Below are 15,723 nucleotides of genomic sequence, written 5' to 3'. Positions count from 1 at the left end.
GCATGATTGTGCTATAAGCACTGGACTATGGGATATTCTGGTGTGGGCCTCTTTCTGTTGGAGCTGTTCCACTTTTTTATAAGTAATTAAATAGCCTGTGGAGCAGGGACTTGACCTTGGTTTCCCATATCCTAAGTGAATGCCCTAACTATTGGGCTGTAGAGTCATTCTCACTTTTTTCTCTAGTCAAATGACTATTCATTGTTGTTATGAACTGCCACGTAGACATTTGGCTAGAGAGAGACACACATGAGAATGATTTTATAGACTGACAGTGAGGACACTTCTCCATATCAGGCAAGGGTGAAATTGAGCTTTTGGTCACTTACAGCCTAGATGAGTACCCTAACCACGGGGCTAAACAGCAGCTGGAGAAGGTTGCTACCTCATCAACCTCCTCTGACCATTTTGTGAAATTAGCCTGAAGAAATCCATTTCAGGTCAAATGAAACATGTTTTATTCAACCCAAAACAGATATTTTTCCATTCCCTGAATGTTTTTTTAATATTTGGATTTGATCTGACCCTAAACAATTTTTTATTTTATTTTCCAGAACTGCCAGCAAACTGAAAATCAGTTATTTGTCCAGCTCTGTCAAACAGCCTAGAATACCTCATTTTCTGACAAAGGGTAAACAGGTAGACTGTAGCCTCCCCTTAGGAAAGTTGATGTGTTTAAAATAAATTACTATTTCATTATTAATAATGTCAACAGCTGACGTCAGTGTAATTACACTGGTGTAAAACTGTTGTAAGGGGGTAGAGAATCAGTTCTGTCTACTCAGCAGATCTGCAAAGGACTTCTGTGTATAAGGAAACCTTCTGGACCCTCCTAGTGTATCCATTGTAGGCTGGAAAATGTATTCTAGCATAGCTTCCTTTTAGAGATTTTGAACATTCTCGATACCCTGCCTTTGATTCAGTCCTGCAAATACCATTAGATATTTTTACCTACTGAATCCTAAAGAGAATATTCTTTAAAGTGGACACAGAAGAATGTTGAAAGCCCAAGGAATTTGTAACCTTTCTGCTGTTCGGTGTTGACAGCAACAAGGGCCGAGTTCAATATGTAGGGGTTTCTTTCAACAATATAACACAAAACTGGCTCAAGCCCCCACCCCGTAACCTGGGACAATTACACATCACCCCCTGGGCATCTCTGGAGGCAATACTTCCTCTCTTGCAAGCACAGAGATTGAGTGTAGAAAAGAGACTTTTAATAACGAGGGAAAAGTAACCTAGCATTAACTTAGGAAAACGCCACAAGAAGGATTCACACACATAAAACCATGAACAAAACACCCATCCCAGAGTACATAGAGCAGTTTCCTTTTGCTTCAGGTTTTTAAGTCCAGCAACAAGAAATTCCTTTAATGTGCCCCTCCCTTCACAACACCCCACTCATAGGTGTTCTTCTTAGTCAGGGCTGACCCAGAGTCTAGAGGTGCAGATGCAGAGTTCACCTCCCACCCTGGCTGGGGAGAGATTGGGAAAGAAGGCACCTGACTCACTCGCCTCTGTGACCGTTACGTTCCAGTCTCCCTGCCAGCTGCCCTGCTGGCCGCTCTGCACACCATCACCGTCTGCTACCACCTGCTTCTCCACTTTGACCTCTGTGGGTTGGTCTCTTGAGATTGCACCCTGTTCCCTGATTCTCAGGTCTCCGTGATTTCAGCTCTTAGTGACTGTCAGCTCTTAGAGGGTGAACCTCACTGCTGAAGCTGGGCAGGAGCGCTGTCCCACAATAGATGAGTTCAGCTCCTGAGAGCTCTTAACAAAAGAGTCCGAATGGAATCTTAATTAGCTCTCTCTTTGAACAGTGGGAGGGGCAGGTTAAACAATGCCTAGGTCTCTTCCAGGCAGGAATATCTGTTTCCACGCCCTATCAACCTCCACAGGCCTCTGGCATCTAAGCCCCTTGCTTAGCCAGTTCGGTTCTGATGACAATGACCCTTCAATCAGAGCAGGCTAAGCACAGTTCTGCTGCCCTTTGCTCACACAATAAGGGGAACAGCATTTTGTTATTCCTCCATTTAAAGTGATTTGAAACCCAACATCAGCCAAAGGGGATCATTGGGGCAAACAGTCCCATCATGCTGAGCACTTAAGCAGGGTGGGTTTGCTCACACAAATAGCAGCTCGGCCGAGGAGAGTCCAATCAGACCCTGCTTACACATTGTGAAGTTTCACCTTTGTTGCTCATTTCAAGCTGTCATTCAGTGAATTCAGCAGTGTCACCAATGTCTTGTAGTCTTGAATTTGTATTGATGCCTCAGACATTGCCACAGTCAGTTAGTACAATTGATATATGTCAAGCATGCTTTGAAAAGTTGCCTATGCCTTCATTGAAAGGATGAATTACCCTGATTCACCTGAAGCGTTCATTAATTTATGGGTAAAAGGAGTTGCTGGTGCACTTTATGGACTTGGACTCAACTTTTATATTTATTTAATACCTATTATTTCAAGGTTAAGGCCCACCTTTTCAAATATAACCTCCGATTTTTGTTGCCTCTGTTTTTGGATGCCTAACTTAAGGCAACTGTAAGGACAAACATTCAGAAGTGCAGAGAACCCACAGCTCTGACTGACTTCAACCGGAGTTGTAGCTGCTCAGTGCTTAGGAAAATCAAGCCAAAGCTACTGCCAGTTACACATCCAAAAACTGAGGCATCCAGAATCTGAAGCCACCCTTGAAAATTTGGGTTTAAATATGTAAAGGGAAGGTGTGGGGGTAGGGAGAATGACTGAGGTAAGGTGCAAAACACATGGCATGTAAGTGGGACTAGAAACTGTTCTTTAGAAATTGTTGACTTTAAGAAACTTGAACCTCAGTCCTGCACTGTGTAGCATATGGGGTGGACTTCTGCACCCGCACAGAGCCCATAGATTCAGTGGGCTCAGCAGATTCAGCAGTCTATCCATGTGCTGGCACAATACATCTAGTGAAAAACTGCATACATGGACATGTTGTAAAAAAAATATACAAAATGATATCCCCAATACATCTTATTGTCCTCTTTTTGCTTACTCACTTATTTAGTAAGACCAAAATTCAACAAGATACATGCTGACCTTTTTAAGCATGTGAATAGTCCCATGGGAATTGATGAGACTGAGGCATTCTTAAACTTAGGCACAGCTCAACTATCTTGCTGAATGGCGACCTAAAATGCCGTCATGCACTTTTACACAGGCTTGGTCATTAAGTCCATTGTAAAATTCCTCATGCTGGGGTGAAGTGTATTGATGTCATGTAGTCATTGTGTATAGTTCTCTGAAAACATCTACTTGATGGGCAGTGGCAGTCAAAAAAGCTAACAGAATGTTGGAAATCATTAGGAAAGGGATAGATAATAAGATAGAAAATATCATATTACCTCTTTACAAATCTATGGTACGCCCACATCTTGAATACTGCGTTCAGAACTGGTCACTCCATCTCAAAAAAGAGATATTGGAATTGGAAAAAGTACAGTAAAGGGCAACAAAAATGATTAGGGGTATGGAAAAGCTTCCATATGAGGATAGATGAATAAAACTAGGACTTTTCAGCTTAGAAAAGAGATGACCAAGGGGAGATGTGATAGAGGTCTATAAAATCATGACTGGTGTGGAGAAAGTAAATAAGGAAGTGTTATTTACTCCTTCTCATAACACAAGAACTAGGGGTCACCAAATGAAATTAGTAGACAGCATGTTTAAAATAAACAAAAGGAAATATTTTTTCACACAATGCACAGTCAGCCTGTGGAACTCTTTGCCTAAAGAACTAGATAAGTTCATGGAGGAAGCTGGGAGGAAGCTGGGAATGAGCGACTGGGGATGGATCACTTGATGATCACCTGTTCTGTTCATTCCCTCTGAAGCACCTATTATTGTCCACTGTCAGACAAAAGGACACTGGGCTAGATGGACCATTGGTTTGACCCAGTATGGCCGCTCTTATGTTCTTTTGATGTGCAGTACATTGTAATGATGCTTGGAAACAATAACCTTCTCCCAAGGAACCCATAGGAAAAGAAAACATTTTCATTTTTGTATTTGACGTACTTGGAGGATCAGAGCTCTGTAATTTACCATTTGTGTTCCAATTAATATTCAAGTTTACAAAGCTTTTATAGAGACTGTCCAGCAAAGTGCCCTATTGTGTCCCATCCTTCATATCCAGTGCAAAGGAGCAGAGGAGGTGTAAAGTGCTCCTTTACTCAGTTGCCCCAGTGTGCCTCCTTTCTCATGCAGGTGTACATGAGGGAACAGAGCCTTAACTCTGCTTCACCCTTCCAAAGTGCTGCAGCATGCCATAGTTCTGCTGCTACATTGGGGAGTTCATACTGTAACAGGTGTATAGAACGCAGAGCAGTTAGGAGACTGGGAGAGGGATTCCTCAGTGGGTTGGATTGCACACAGATGATCAGGCCCAAAGTGTTAAACTTGCTTAGTCTTATATTGTGTCATAATCAGTGGATGATCTAGATTAAAATCTCGCCACGTGGATTCTAGATCATAGAGAACTTAGTTTTAAAACAACTTTTATCTGTTTTTTTGGGGGCGGGTTGTTTTGTTTTTCTAAGACATTTATAATTCAGCTAATCTTTCAGCAACAGCATGATCTGGGACTCTTAATCTCTGAAAGATACTGTAGATGGTATTTTGATTTGAGTTTGGCTCCCATGTTACATGCATGTAAGCAGAGATTAAATGTAGCAGAGATTTTCTTCTGTTCAGAAATAGAGTTACAGGGGAGATTTTTAGAGACACAAAGGGCACGTTAGGCATCCATTGGCTTTCAGTAGGAGTTGAGTACCCAAGTGACCTTAGTGCCTTTGAAAATCTCTGCTTACATGCTGCATGGAATATCTAAAAACCTGTCATTTTTCTGGTACTTCTGCTCCTAATTACAGATAGTTTAAAAATATCATCGTAAGGGGAAAATATTTCAATGATTATACATTTGCTTTGCAGCTATGAAAGGAAACTTTCTATAAGCTTGAAAGGCAATTGTGTCTCAATTACTAGTCCTCTCGGAAAATGTAGGTCTGATAGCATACTATCACATCACTGTGTTTATTTTTAACGGATGTTTAAAGAATGATACAAAATGATGGCCTTCACTAGGACTGCCAATGGAAATAGAAGTCTGAGAAATACACTCATGCAATGTGCTGGGACCTTCTGACATGCAGCTAGTTCTACATATAGGCTGGGAAAGCATTTCAAGAGCAGTCTGCTTCTTACTGATTTTTGTCAGGCAAGCTGGTATCCTGCAGAATGTTATCTAAAGTCAAGGATAAGATGAGTTTGTTATATATTCAATATAAGTGTTAGAGGAAGAGAAACAATTATATTTTAAAGTACTCCCCTCCCCCCATCTTTGAGGGCCTAATCCAAAACCCATGGAAGTCAGTGGAAAGACTCCAATGGATTTCAATGGGATTTGCATCAAGGCTTTATAGTATATCACAGTTATTTACTTTGACTGTGTAGATGTTGATTTTTACCTAGACTGTTCTACCCCAAATCTCTGACTCAAACTTTCTCTTCTAAGGCTCTGTATAACTGATAATTAGTTCTGGTAGGGCCACTTACCAGTGTGATGGGGAGGGGGACAGAAGAGGAGGAAAATTGACCATACAGTGAAAGCATGGCCTGGAGATGAAGATTGAAATAAAAGCATCAAGATAGAAGAAAAATGCAAAGGGGAAGAAAAGACAGGTAGGGGACATAAAGGGGAAAATAAATGGAAAAGGACCAAGGAGGAAAAAACGGGGAGTGAGCGAGAAAGGGATTGATATAAAATCAATCAAATCAATCAAAAAAGAGAAGAAGCTTTAGGAGGGGCCATGCTTCTATATAAAATTCTAGTTGTGGCCCAATTCAGAAGGGTATTCAATTTTCATAACTCTTGATAATTTAAACAAATATTATGAACTGCTCAATGAACAGAAAATGTACAGGACAGACAAGAAGAGTGATCAGGGTGTTCTTACTCAGTAATGTACAAAGGCACATATCTAACTTTAAGCACATGCCTGGGACTTGGGAGACCAAGGTTTGATTCCCTTCTCTACCTCAGACTTCCCATATGACCTTGGGCAAATAACTTAAGGCCAAATTTTAAAGGAATTTAGGTGTCTAGAGATGCAGAGAGGGTTTTGTTTTGCTAATCTTATCAGGCTGCATCTTTAGGTGCCTAAATACTTTTAAATATCTGTCCCTTAGTCTCTCTTTGCCTCCTTTCCCCCACCTGCAAAATGAGGATAAGAGCAATTCCCTACGACATATGAGTGTTGTGGACAAATACATTCAAGATGGCAAGATACTAACTATGGTGATAAGTATTTTAGGTTGATAGATAAGTAGTCCCATTGATTCGGAGAATGGGGTCCCATTTGAAGATATGGTTCATTGTTTAACTATGGTATTGATCACAGATTCTTTTTCACAACATTGTGTTGTTTGTACTTTAAGGAATATACAGAAGAAAAATTCCTAATTTGTTTTGCTTAGAAAAGGCCACAAAACAATTCCTCCCATCTTGCATATGCTCACAGGGAAACAGGACAAGTGACATTCTATCTAAATCTGCCAGTGTACAGTGCTGCTTCCTGCTTGTGTGGACAACTGCGATGTGGCATTGACTGGTCATGAATGTTGCTTTTCTGTCACTGACATTTTCAATAGAATATTTACCTTGCATCAGCCTCTCATCCAGATGGTCTCTGCTTCTTGAAACAGATGTTCGATATATACAGCGTGTTAATCTCTTGATTTTTTTTTCCTTCAGCTAGCACTATCTGCTTGATCTTTATCCCCTTTCCTCTCTCCACACAAGCACACACTCCGCTTGTTGCTCTCCGTTTCCATGACTTTCCAATAAAGCTAGAGTTAAGATCTCTGACTCAATCTCTTTCATATTTGGTTGCCTGCAGGATCCAAGGTTTCTGATCCATCTGTCTGACTATTGAAGACTATTTCCTGAACTCTTCTTATCTTTGTATCTAAATGTTTTCATCTAAGCATCTATACACTGCAAGAGATCAAATCTGTACTTTTATCGGCCTGAGTTTTGCCAACAGAAATTCAGAATCCTGCTTTGACTCAAATGCCAAATGGAGCTGTGCTAAGACAAGTGAAGCTGTGACAAGCACCCTAAATGGTATTAGAAATAGCCTTCGATTTTCATAATTTGCATAGTACAGCTCCATTTCTTTAAGAGGTAATTGAGTGGGAATGCTGGGATAAACCCAAGTTGTTTGTATGGTTAGCATAAAGTGGCATGGAATATTACACACAATGGTCACAATGAAACCTACTTTGCCAACAGTTACCACACAGCTACATCTAAGATTACCACAGGATTGCCTTACACTTACAACAGGAGATTATCTGTAGTAGGAGCAGGCAAATGACATTCTAATGGCTTCTAAATAGTGATTGCCACTATAATGTTCACCATTTATCAAGAGTTGCTGCACATTGGTGGCTAAATTATCAATTCTTTCCTATTCTAGAAAATACTGACTTTCTAATAGCAACCACTGTATCTTGCACAAGGACTGATCTGGACTGCTTATATCAATTTGAGAAATTGCTGAATAATGGAGAGAATATACTGTAATCAGGCCACATTTGGATACTGTTGTATCTTTTTCAGCTAATCATTTGTGAAATCCAACACTAGCTCAAGCCACTCTCATCCGAATGAAAATAGGAATTCGAATGAATGTATACACTCATCAATACAGATGGTATCATAAGCAAAAGTGAGATTAGAACACCTGCTTCTTCCAATGTGAATTCCACAATTGCAGCCATCAACTTCACACTAAATGTGTATTATCATTGCCATATAAAGTTCAGGCAGGTGTAGCAAGACACTTTATTATACTTTTTTTGTAGTCCTGATTGTTGGTTTCTGGGCAAAACAGACATATATATATATATATGGAAGTTCCTTTAGAGCGTTATGTGACAAATTGAGTACAATTCTCTTTCACGGGCTATTAAATATGTACACACTTGTTGGTTGCAGTCTTTTCCTTTCTCTGTAATAATTACATTAATGTGATTGCTTATCATCCCTTATTTCACACACTCCAATTCATGACTTTGTATTGGTATTTCACCATACACTCACTGTCCTTCATGTAAATTGGGCAATGATCCTGCTATTGTGGGGAACTTTCCTGGATTATACACTACCCGGTGTTATTGGTTAGCAAAAGGATCTGAGTCCTTGCTCCCACTCCCTTTACCCAGAGGCCTGCCTGATCTCAAGGACTGGGGTGGGTGGGTGAGGTGCTGTCGCCTGCATTGTGCAGGAGGTTAGACTAGATGATCATAATGGTCCCTTCTGATTTTAGTCTATAAATCTATGAAACTCCCCTTCCACTCTCCTGTGTGACAGAGTCCTTGTAAGCCTGACAAGGCTGGGTCCAGGATTCCTGGGGCCTCAACCCCCAATCTTGTCTTGGTCACTTAAGACAGGGCTAGGGTGTCCCCACTCTGGGTTACTAACTCTGCACTGGGTGCTTCCATGACCCACTGATCATTGAGTATAGTTCAAAGCAAATACAATTTATTAAACAGCAATCAATTAAAAAATAGAAAAAAAGGGGAAGGTTAAAGGAAAACACTTAACGCTGGCCTGTGGGCACAGAGAAACCACACGCAGCATCTCTGGGATGCAAGGGAAGTTCATAGTCTGTTTCTCACATGTTCCAGGCCTCCTTCAAAAGTTTTGGCTGTGCTATAGGGAAGCAGTGGGTTGGACACTTGCTCTGACAGTGGCCACACATCCTCAGGCTATAGGTGGCAGGACCCTTCCCCCCAGCATGAGCACTCCCATTGGGATTACGATCCCCCTCCAAGTCTGGCCAGCAAGACTTCTTGGCTGGTGGCGTCTTCCTGCACTGGGCTCTCTACTCAGGGTCCCCCTTACTCTCCCCAGCTGTTCACTGCACTTGGCTATGGACTGCTCCAGCTCCAGCCCCATTCTGCCTCAGTGCTGCTGCTGCTGCCCTGCCTTTAGCTCAGCTTCCTGGGCTGCTCCTCAGGCAATGGCTTCAAGGGTTAACCATCATGTTTGAAATACCAATTTTAGACTCTAAGAAAACACAGCTCCATAACTTGCAGGGTAAGCAACGATCCACCCTTCAGAAAGCGATTGAGCTTCTACACTTAAAACATTGGTTGACAAAGCTATGATACTTGAGAGTGTGAAAAATTCACACTGCTCTGCTCCCTAGTTACGCTGTCTTAACTCCCAGTGTAGACACAGCTAGGTTGATGAAAGAATGCTTCTATTGACCTACCTAGTGTTGCTAAGGAGGTAGAGTTACTACAGAAATGGAAAAAACCCTTCCATTACTGTAATCTGTGTCTGCACTATGAGGTTACAGCAGCATAGCTATGGTGCCTTAACTATGATGCTGTAGCATCCTCAGTGTACACATGGCCTCAGTCTGGTGTGATGGTGTTTGTTTTCAAAACGAGGTATGTGTAGCATGCCCACTGCTGAAAGTAATTGGCCTTTATTGTCAAGTAATTCTTAATTATCCAGTTCTAGCGCAGTGTTTGAAACACAATAACTCCTACATTAGTAATGGATGGGTTTTGTTTGTCTGTCCTTTCTCTCATTCAGCTTTAAAATTCATTTTTCATTTATCTTGATAGCTAATTCCATTCTGATATGCTGGCTATGGATCTGAGTGGAAATTTAAAAACATGTCCCTGTAAGATAAATTGGTAGAAGGAATTATTTTCCATGCCATAACCTGTTTTTTATTTAAAATTTAATTGTCACTACTTCTTGTTTTATCACTTGACAGAAATCCAAATAAGTGATTCAGAGCCAGAGTCACTAACCTCATCAATTATATCTCACTGTGACAGTGAGGTACCCTGACAGGGATTCAACCTAAAGGAGATTAGCCACTCTCTTTTTGTGTTTCTGCTGAGAGAAGGAGGAAACAATTTTACCTCAAAATCCTGCATACACCCATGTGCTTCGCTTTAAGTGTGTGAGCAGTCCAGTTGACTTCAGTGCAACCACTTAAAGTCAAGCTCATGCAAATACTGGGAGGACTGCGTCCTTTAATTCTTGCTAGACCTCCATAGGAGTAAGACAATACAAGAAGGCACATATGCTGGATGCTCTGATAACAGTTCATTCCCAGTCAATGATGCCCACCTTTTGGACTGCATGGCATACTGTGTCCCTGTTACCCGAGTTCAAGGAAACTACAACTGCTTTTGGCCTCTGCTACCTCCTCCCTATTGGGCTCTCACTGGAGGTAGAATCCCTGCAGAAAATCTATGCTCCTCATCTTAAATTTTCTTAGTTAAAAGGTGTTAGAGTGGTTATAATGCAGATTAATCCCTAGGTTCTCATCAACCACCAACACACACTATTTTTTTTGGCTTATGCTAGCTACTGCCACCCTGTTACACAAAGCACTTGGCTCATATTGTTAATGCCACCAACCATCTTTTTCCTAGAAGCAATGGGCTTAAACCAAACCCCTGAAGCGGAATACTCAAAAACCATCTGCATATGTGTGGGGGTTGGATTCTGCATCCAGAACTAAATTTGGTGGCTCAGCCCTGTCTCTAGTTTCTAGGACACCAGTTGGGATAACAGAATTTCCACAGCTGCTCTGTATATTTGGGGATTATATATTTTGATTTTCATAGGCTGCACTACTAGAACATAAGTCTCTCTAAAATTTAATATTCCCCTATTTGTAGGCAGAGACTATTGGTGTATAATTTAGGCACGCTGTCTATGATCATGAGCCCTGTGGATAAGTACTTTAGGGATTATTATCCCCAAATTACAAAAGCCTTCCCTTAAATTAGAATAATATGTATTGGGCACTAGTGCAGTCCTATGAGAGAGCCAATTTAAACTTTGGTCCACCAAGCTGAGTTGTCCCTAGAGAGTTTTTCATTTATTTACTTTTGTTTGGAAGTGTTAAGAGACCAAATCTGAAATTGAAGAATAGTTAGAAATATTTTTTGTGATAATTAAACATAATCCAGCACAGTGTTTTGCTATTAGTTAGTATTAATATATCTTTTTCAGAATAAAATCTTCTCTGGGTTTATCATTTACTTTTGTTTCTTTATTTTATTTCTTAAGCAAAGACAAAAGAAAGCAACTATGCAATAGCTTAAGGTAACTGTATGTCAGTTACAATATATCTGACAAATTACCAATACATAATAGAGTAAATATTGGGATGTGGTTTGTAAATACCGTGGCCCTGACTCTGCCATTGTCTCTGTGTGGATGGACCCTGCACTGTTTGGAAGCTCCATTCTAAATGTTTGGTGGTTTCTTTGTCCAAAAGTGACTACTTCCTTTTTCTTTCTTTTGTGGAAAGTCTGAAAAAAAATCACGTAACTTGCAAAGCCTAATAATGCCTTCTGAAGGTAAAATTCTTTTCTCAACTTTAATAACAAAAAATGTGATGCTCTTTTTGCACATAACTGAACTTTGAAATATAATGATTCTCATACAGGAATACATCCATAGTCAAGCTTGAATAAATTTGGCTATACAGTAATAGTCATGTAAATAATAGAGCTAGTTGAAAATGTTCTGACAGAAGAGTTTTCTGTCGGAAAAGTCTCATTCAATGGAATCAAAATGTTCTATGGGAATATGTCTATTCTGTCAAAAATTGCAATGGAAACTGCCTGCCTGGTTTCTGGCAGCCCAAGCTGCCCAACTCACAGGTTGCCAGGGAACCCATCAGGTGGCCTGCATGGCAGCATGGGACCCTGGGGAGTTTGAACTGGAAATTAAAAAAAAAAGGTCAGTTATATTTCTTCCAAAATAGATATTTTTGACAATGTCCATCCTGTAGAATATTTCATATCTTTGATTTTTTTTTGTTCCAATGCGGAACAAAATTTTTAGTGGAAATACAAAATTTTCCATGGGATGGAAATACCTGTTCTCGCACAGCTCTAATAACAAAAGTCTTTAAAATGACATCTACACCTGCAGTAGAAAATGTTGTCTGAATGTTTTCACTTTCACAGTGATGCAGTGTACTTGTGTACATCAGGGGACTTTCAGCACTTTGCTTTCTTTAAAGAAAAAGAGAGAAATTAACTATCAAAAAGTTACTAATGCAACATTCATGTTGTGAAGTCACACTGAAAGCCAGGAAAAGCAAAAGTCACCATTCTGTTACTCCAGTTCTATTCCAATGTCACTCCATGTTAACTCAGCCACATTATGCATACAATCCAGTATAGGGTATTTTCTGTACCTATGTATCTTGCTAAATTAATAGCATAAAATATTATATATGTACCAGGTTGCTGTAGGAACCATGATTTTGCTATTACTGACACTTTGTTTAATGGTGGTACCTTAACATGGCATATACAATTTTACATTTAATATATAAGAAACAAATCTTGTCCATCTCTGAGGGTAAAAACAGTGTAAACATTGTCTATGAAAAAAAATACTTCGTGAGATAGTACATATAGCCTGAAGCTGAGGGTATATGCATAATCAAAAGAACAACTTTCCCTTTGGCATTATATTTTTTTACTGCTATTACCTCTGGATATAGTAAATGTTTGTCTCACTATCCCTTTGGATTTTAATAAGCAAAATCCTTATCTACAGAGGCTTCATATTATTAAAATAGATAATTTCCCCGTGCAAGACATGTTGGAGGGCCCAGCCAACACTTTGGCTACTTTTTCCTCTGGTTAGGCATCAGGCATCACTGATGACATTAGAGGTAGAATGATTGTAAGAAAGCAATGACAATAGCAGAAATATTTAATTCTGGCAACATGGTACATTTTAACCAAGCAGATGGAAGAAAAAAACTTCTCATCGAGATTTTATAATATATAAAATAATGTGTATATAATATTATTTTACAGAACTCGGTATTTATAATACATTTTATCTGTATTTGAGGATCTTAAAGCACATTGCAAACATGGGGATTATCGCAGCTTTATAGATGATGAAATTGAATCACAGAGTTCATTGTCTTATCATCACACTGTCAACATTTTCCATACTCTTATGTGAGCTCTCAGTTACAGTCATCCCATTTTAAGTATAGGGAACTACTGCAATACTTCTGATAGCACCATGTGATCGTAGTTATGCAATTTCAACGTTTTAGGTGTTGATCCTTTTGCGTATGTATGTGTATATGTACAGAAATAAAAAAACATGTAAACTGCTTTTAAAATCCTTCAGAATGAAAGGTTTATAAAATTGTTAGATACTTTCAGTATTTACTGGCATGGAAGCAACTGGAATAGAAGTCAATATGTTAGCCCAGGAAATTGCACAAACCTTACGAAGGCTTTCATTTGGCAAGAGAAAAAAGTCAGAGAAATAGAACTATTGACAAGTCCATAGTATTAATAGTTTTACAGCATTAATAACTTTACTGACTACTAACCTGACTGTGGCACATCCATAGATTCGTAGACTCATAGACTTTAAGTTCAGAAGGGACCAATATGATCATCTAGTCTGACCTCCTGCACAATGCAGGCCATAGAACCTCACCCATCCACTTCTGTAATAGACCCCTGACCTATGACTGAGTTATTAAAGTCCTCAAATCATGGTTTAAAGACTTTAAGGTACAGAGAATCCACCAGCAAGTGAGCAATGCCCCATGCTACAGAGGAAGGCAAAAAAAACCCAGAGCCTTTGCCCAATCTGCCTTGAGGGAAAATTCCTTCCTGACCCCAAATATGGCGATCAGTTAAACCCTGAGTATGTGGGCAAGACTCACCAGCCAGACACTCAAGAAAGAATTATCTGTAATAATTCAGAACCCACCCTATCTGACATCACTTCACAGGCCATTGGCATATCTACCACCAGTAGTGAAAGATCATCCAGTATTGTTCCACTTTGAAGGAAATGTAGTATTGCTTCTATTCACAAGGAATTTCCAAGTCTAGGAGAAAACCAACTGATTAGATTCAAGTTGGAATTATTTCTTTAATTATTATTTTTAGCAGATTTTTGACAAATCATAACAAAAAACGTAGGAGCTCAAATGTGGGTTTTGGAGTTCATGACAGATCATTTCTTCCTAGAATCTGCCTGTAAATAGAGCTTTCTTCGATATATTTCTCATTTGCCACCTACCTTCCCTTTGCATTCTCTTTTCTTGGTGTTTGCTAATAGAATATAGCAAGGCTTATTGGTAGAAAAAGAATTTTAGCAATAATACTTTTTCTGAATGTACCATTATCAATTCAGGAGTCTGATCTATGTCACTGATTCTAGGGGTTTTCCTTCTCTCACTTTTGCCCTCTCTCCATAGAAGAGAGATTAAGAGACTAAGGGGATAATGTCAAGGGTCTGATCCAAAGCCCACAGAAGTCAATAGTAGAACTGTCGGGGGGACAATGATTCTGTGGCAACTTCTGTGGTTTTGAAATTTGTTTTCATTCCTCATTGGAAAGAAAAAAAACCTTTGGAATGTTTTTGTGAAAACAGAAGTGGTCAAAAAGTATGTTGTCAGAGAGAAACCTGAAGTCTTTGATTGGAGAGGGGATTAAGGCTCTATCCTGGGATATGGGAGATGCAGCTTCAAGTCCCTGCTCTATCTGATTTAGAGCAGAGCTTTTCGTCACAAATCACTCTGAATCAGCCAGAGCAGAGACTTAAAGCTGTGTCTCCCACATCCCAGGCCAGGCCAATGCCCTGACTATTACACTATAGAGTGTGAGGGAAAGAGAATCTCTCTTTTCCCCAGCCCACCAAAGGGTTTGGATCAGTCCCTTGGCCCACATCCGTAAAAGTACTTAGGCATCTAAGTCCCGTACTAGTGCTCCACTGCGATCCACAAAACCCCTGCTTGGCTGCCACCTAACCACATAGACACCTGAATTCACTCAGCACCTAAATTTTCAAAGTAAAAATTCCATAGGCACCTAGGTTTCTGCCACGAGGTGTGATGAAGTGGATGTGGGATGTTCCTTCAGTAGACTTGGCGTCTGTGAAGCATAAACTATATTTTGGTAATACCGTGCAGTGAACATACAAAGTAAATGTTCAGATTAATTAGAAAGAAATAATTCTCTCTTCAGTCATTGATACAACATAATTCACCCCTGATTTCAGTACGTTAAGCTGCATATCACATTCAAAAATCTTTTTGTACATTTAAGTTCCTTATTCTCAATAATTTGATGTTTGAAGGTAACTTAATGTATGAAAAGATTTAGTATGGTTTTTATTTCCTTTATTTAATAAGCTGGCTATTACTGTTCAGAGGTCTTGATCCTTTAGGGAAGTGAGTGGTGCTCTGCACAGATAGAAGGAGGGCCCTGCATAATTTGCCATGTAGCATTGTTCCTAACAAAGTGGCCATGAAAGCCATATTTCCAACAACTTTTGTTGGATCAGGCTCCTGCATCATAACTTATGGTATGCGCTAATTCTGAACATTTAAATGGTCTGATTCAAACTCCAATCAGACTGTTATGCCATGCCCTTCAATTTCATTTGAACGATCCATAGATTTACAATGATGTGTCAGATCTGACCCTGATTCCATGATAATTTGAACATTCTTACAATTCCTCTTTGTGATGAGGTGGATAAACCCCACACTGAAGATATAAGGGTTCAGGAACTGTAGGCCCTGGAAGATCTGCCTCAGCAGGCCTGCTGGGCATGCTGCAGTTGGACGAGAAGCTTAA

Source organism: Emydura macquarii, unplaced genomic scaffold (assembly GCF_026122565.2).
Source record: "Emydura macquarii macquarii isolate MOO-44397 ecotype Brisbane River unplaced genomic scaffold, CSIRO-AGI_Emac_v2 contig_1477, whole genome shotgun sequence".
NCBI lineage: Eukaryota > Metazoa > Chordata > Testudines > Chelidae > Emydura > Emydura macquarii.
The sequence above is the reverse complement of the archived record's forward strand: the minus strand, read 5'-3'. Positions refer to the sequence as shown.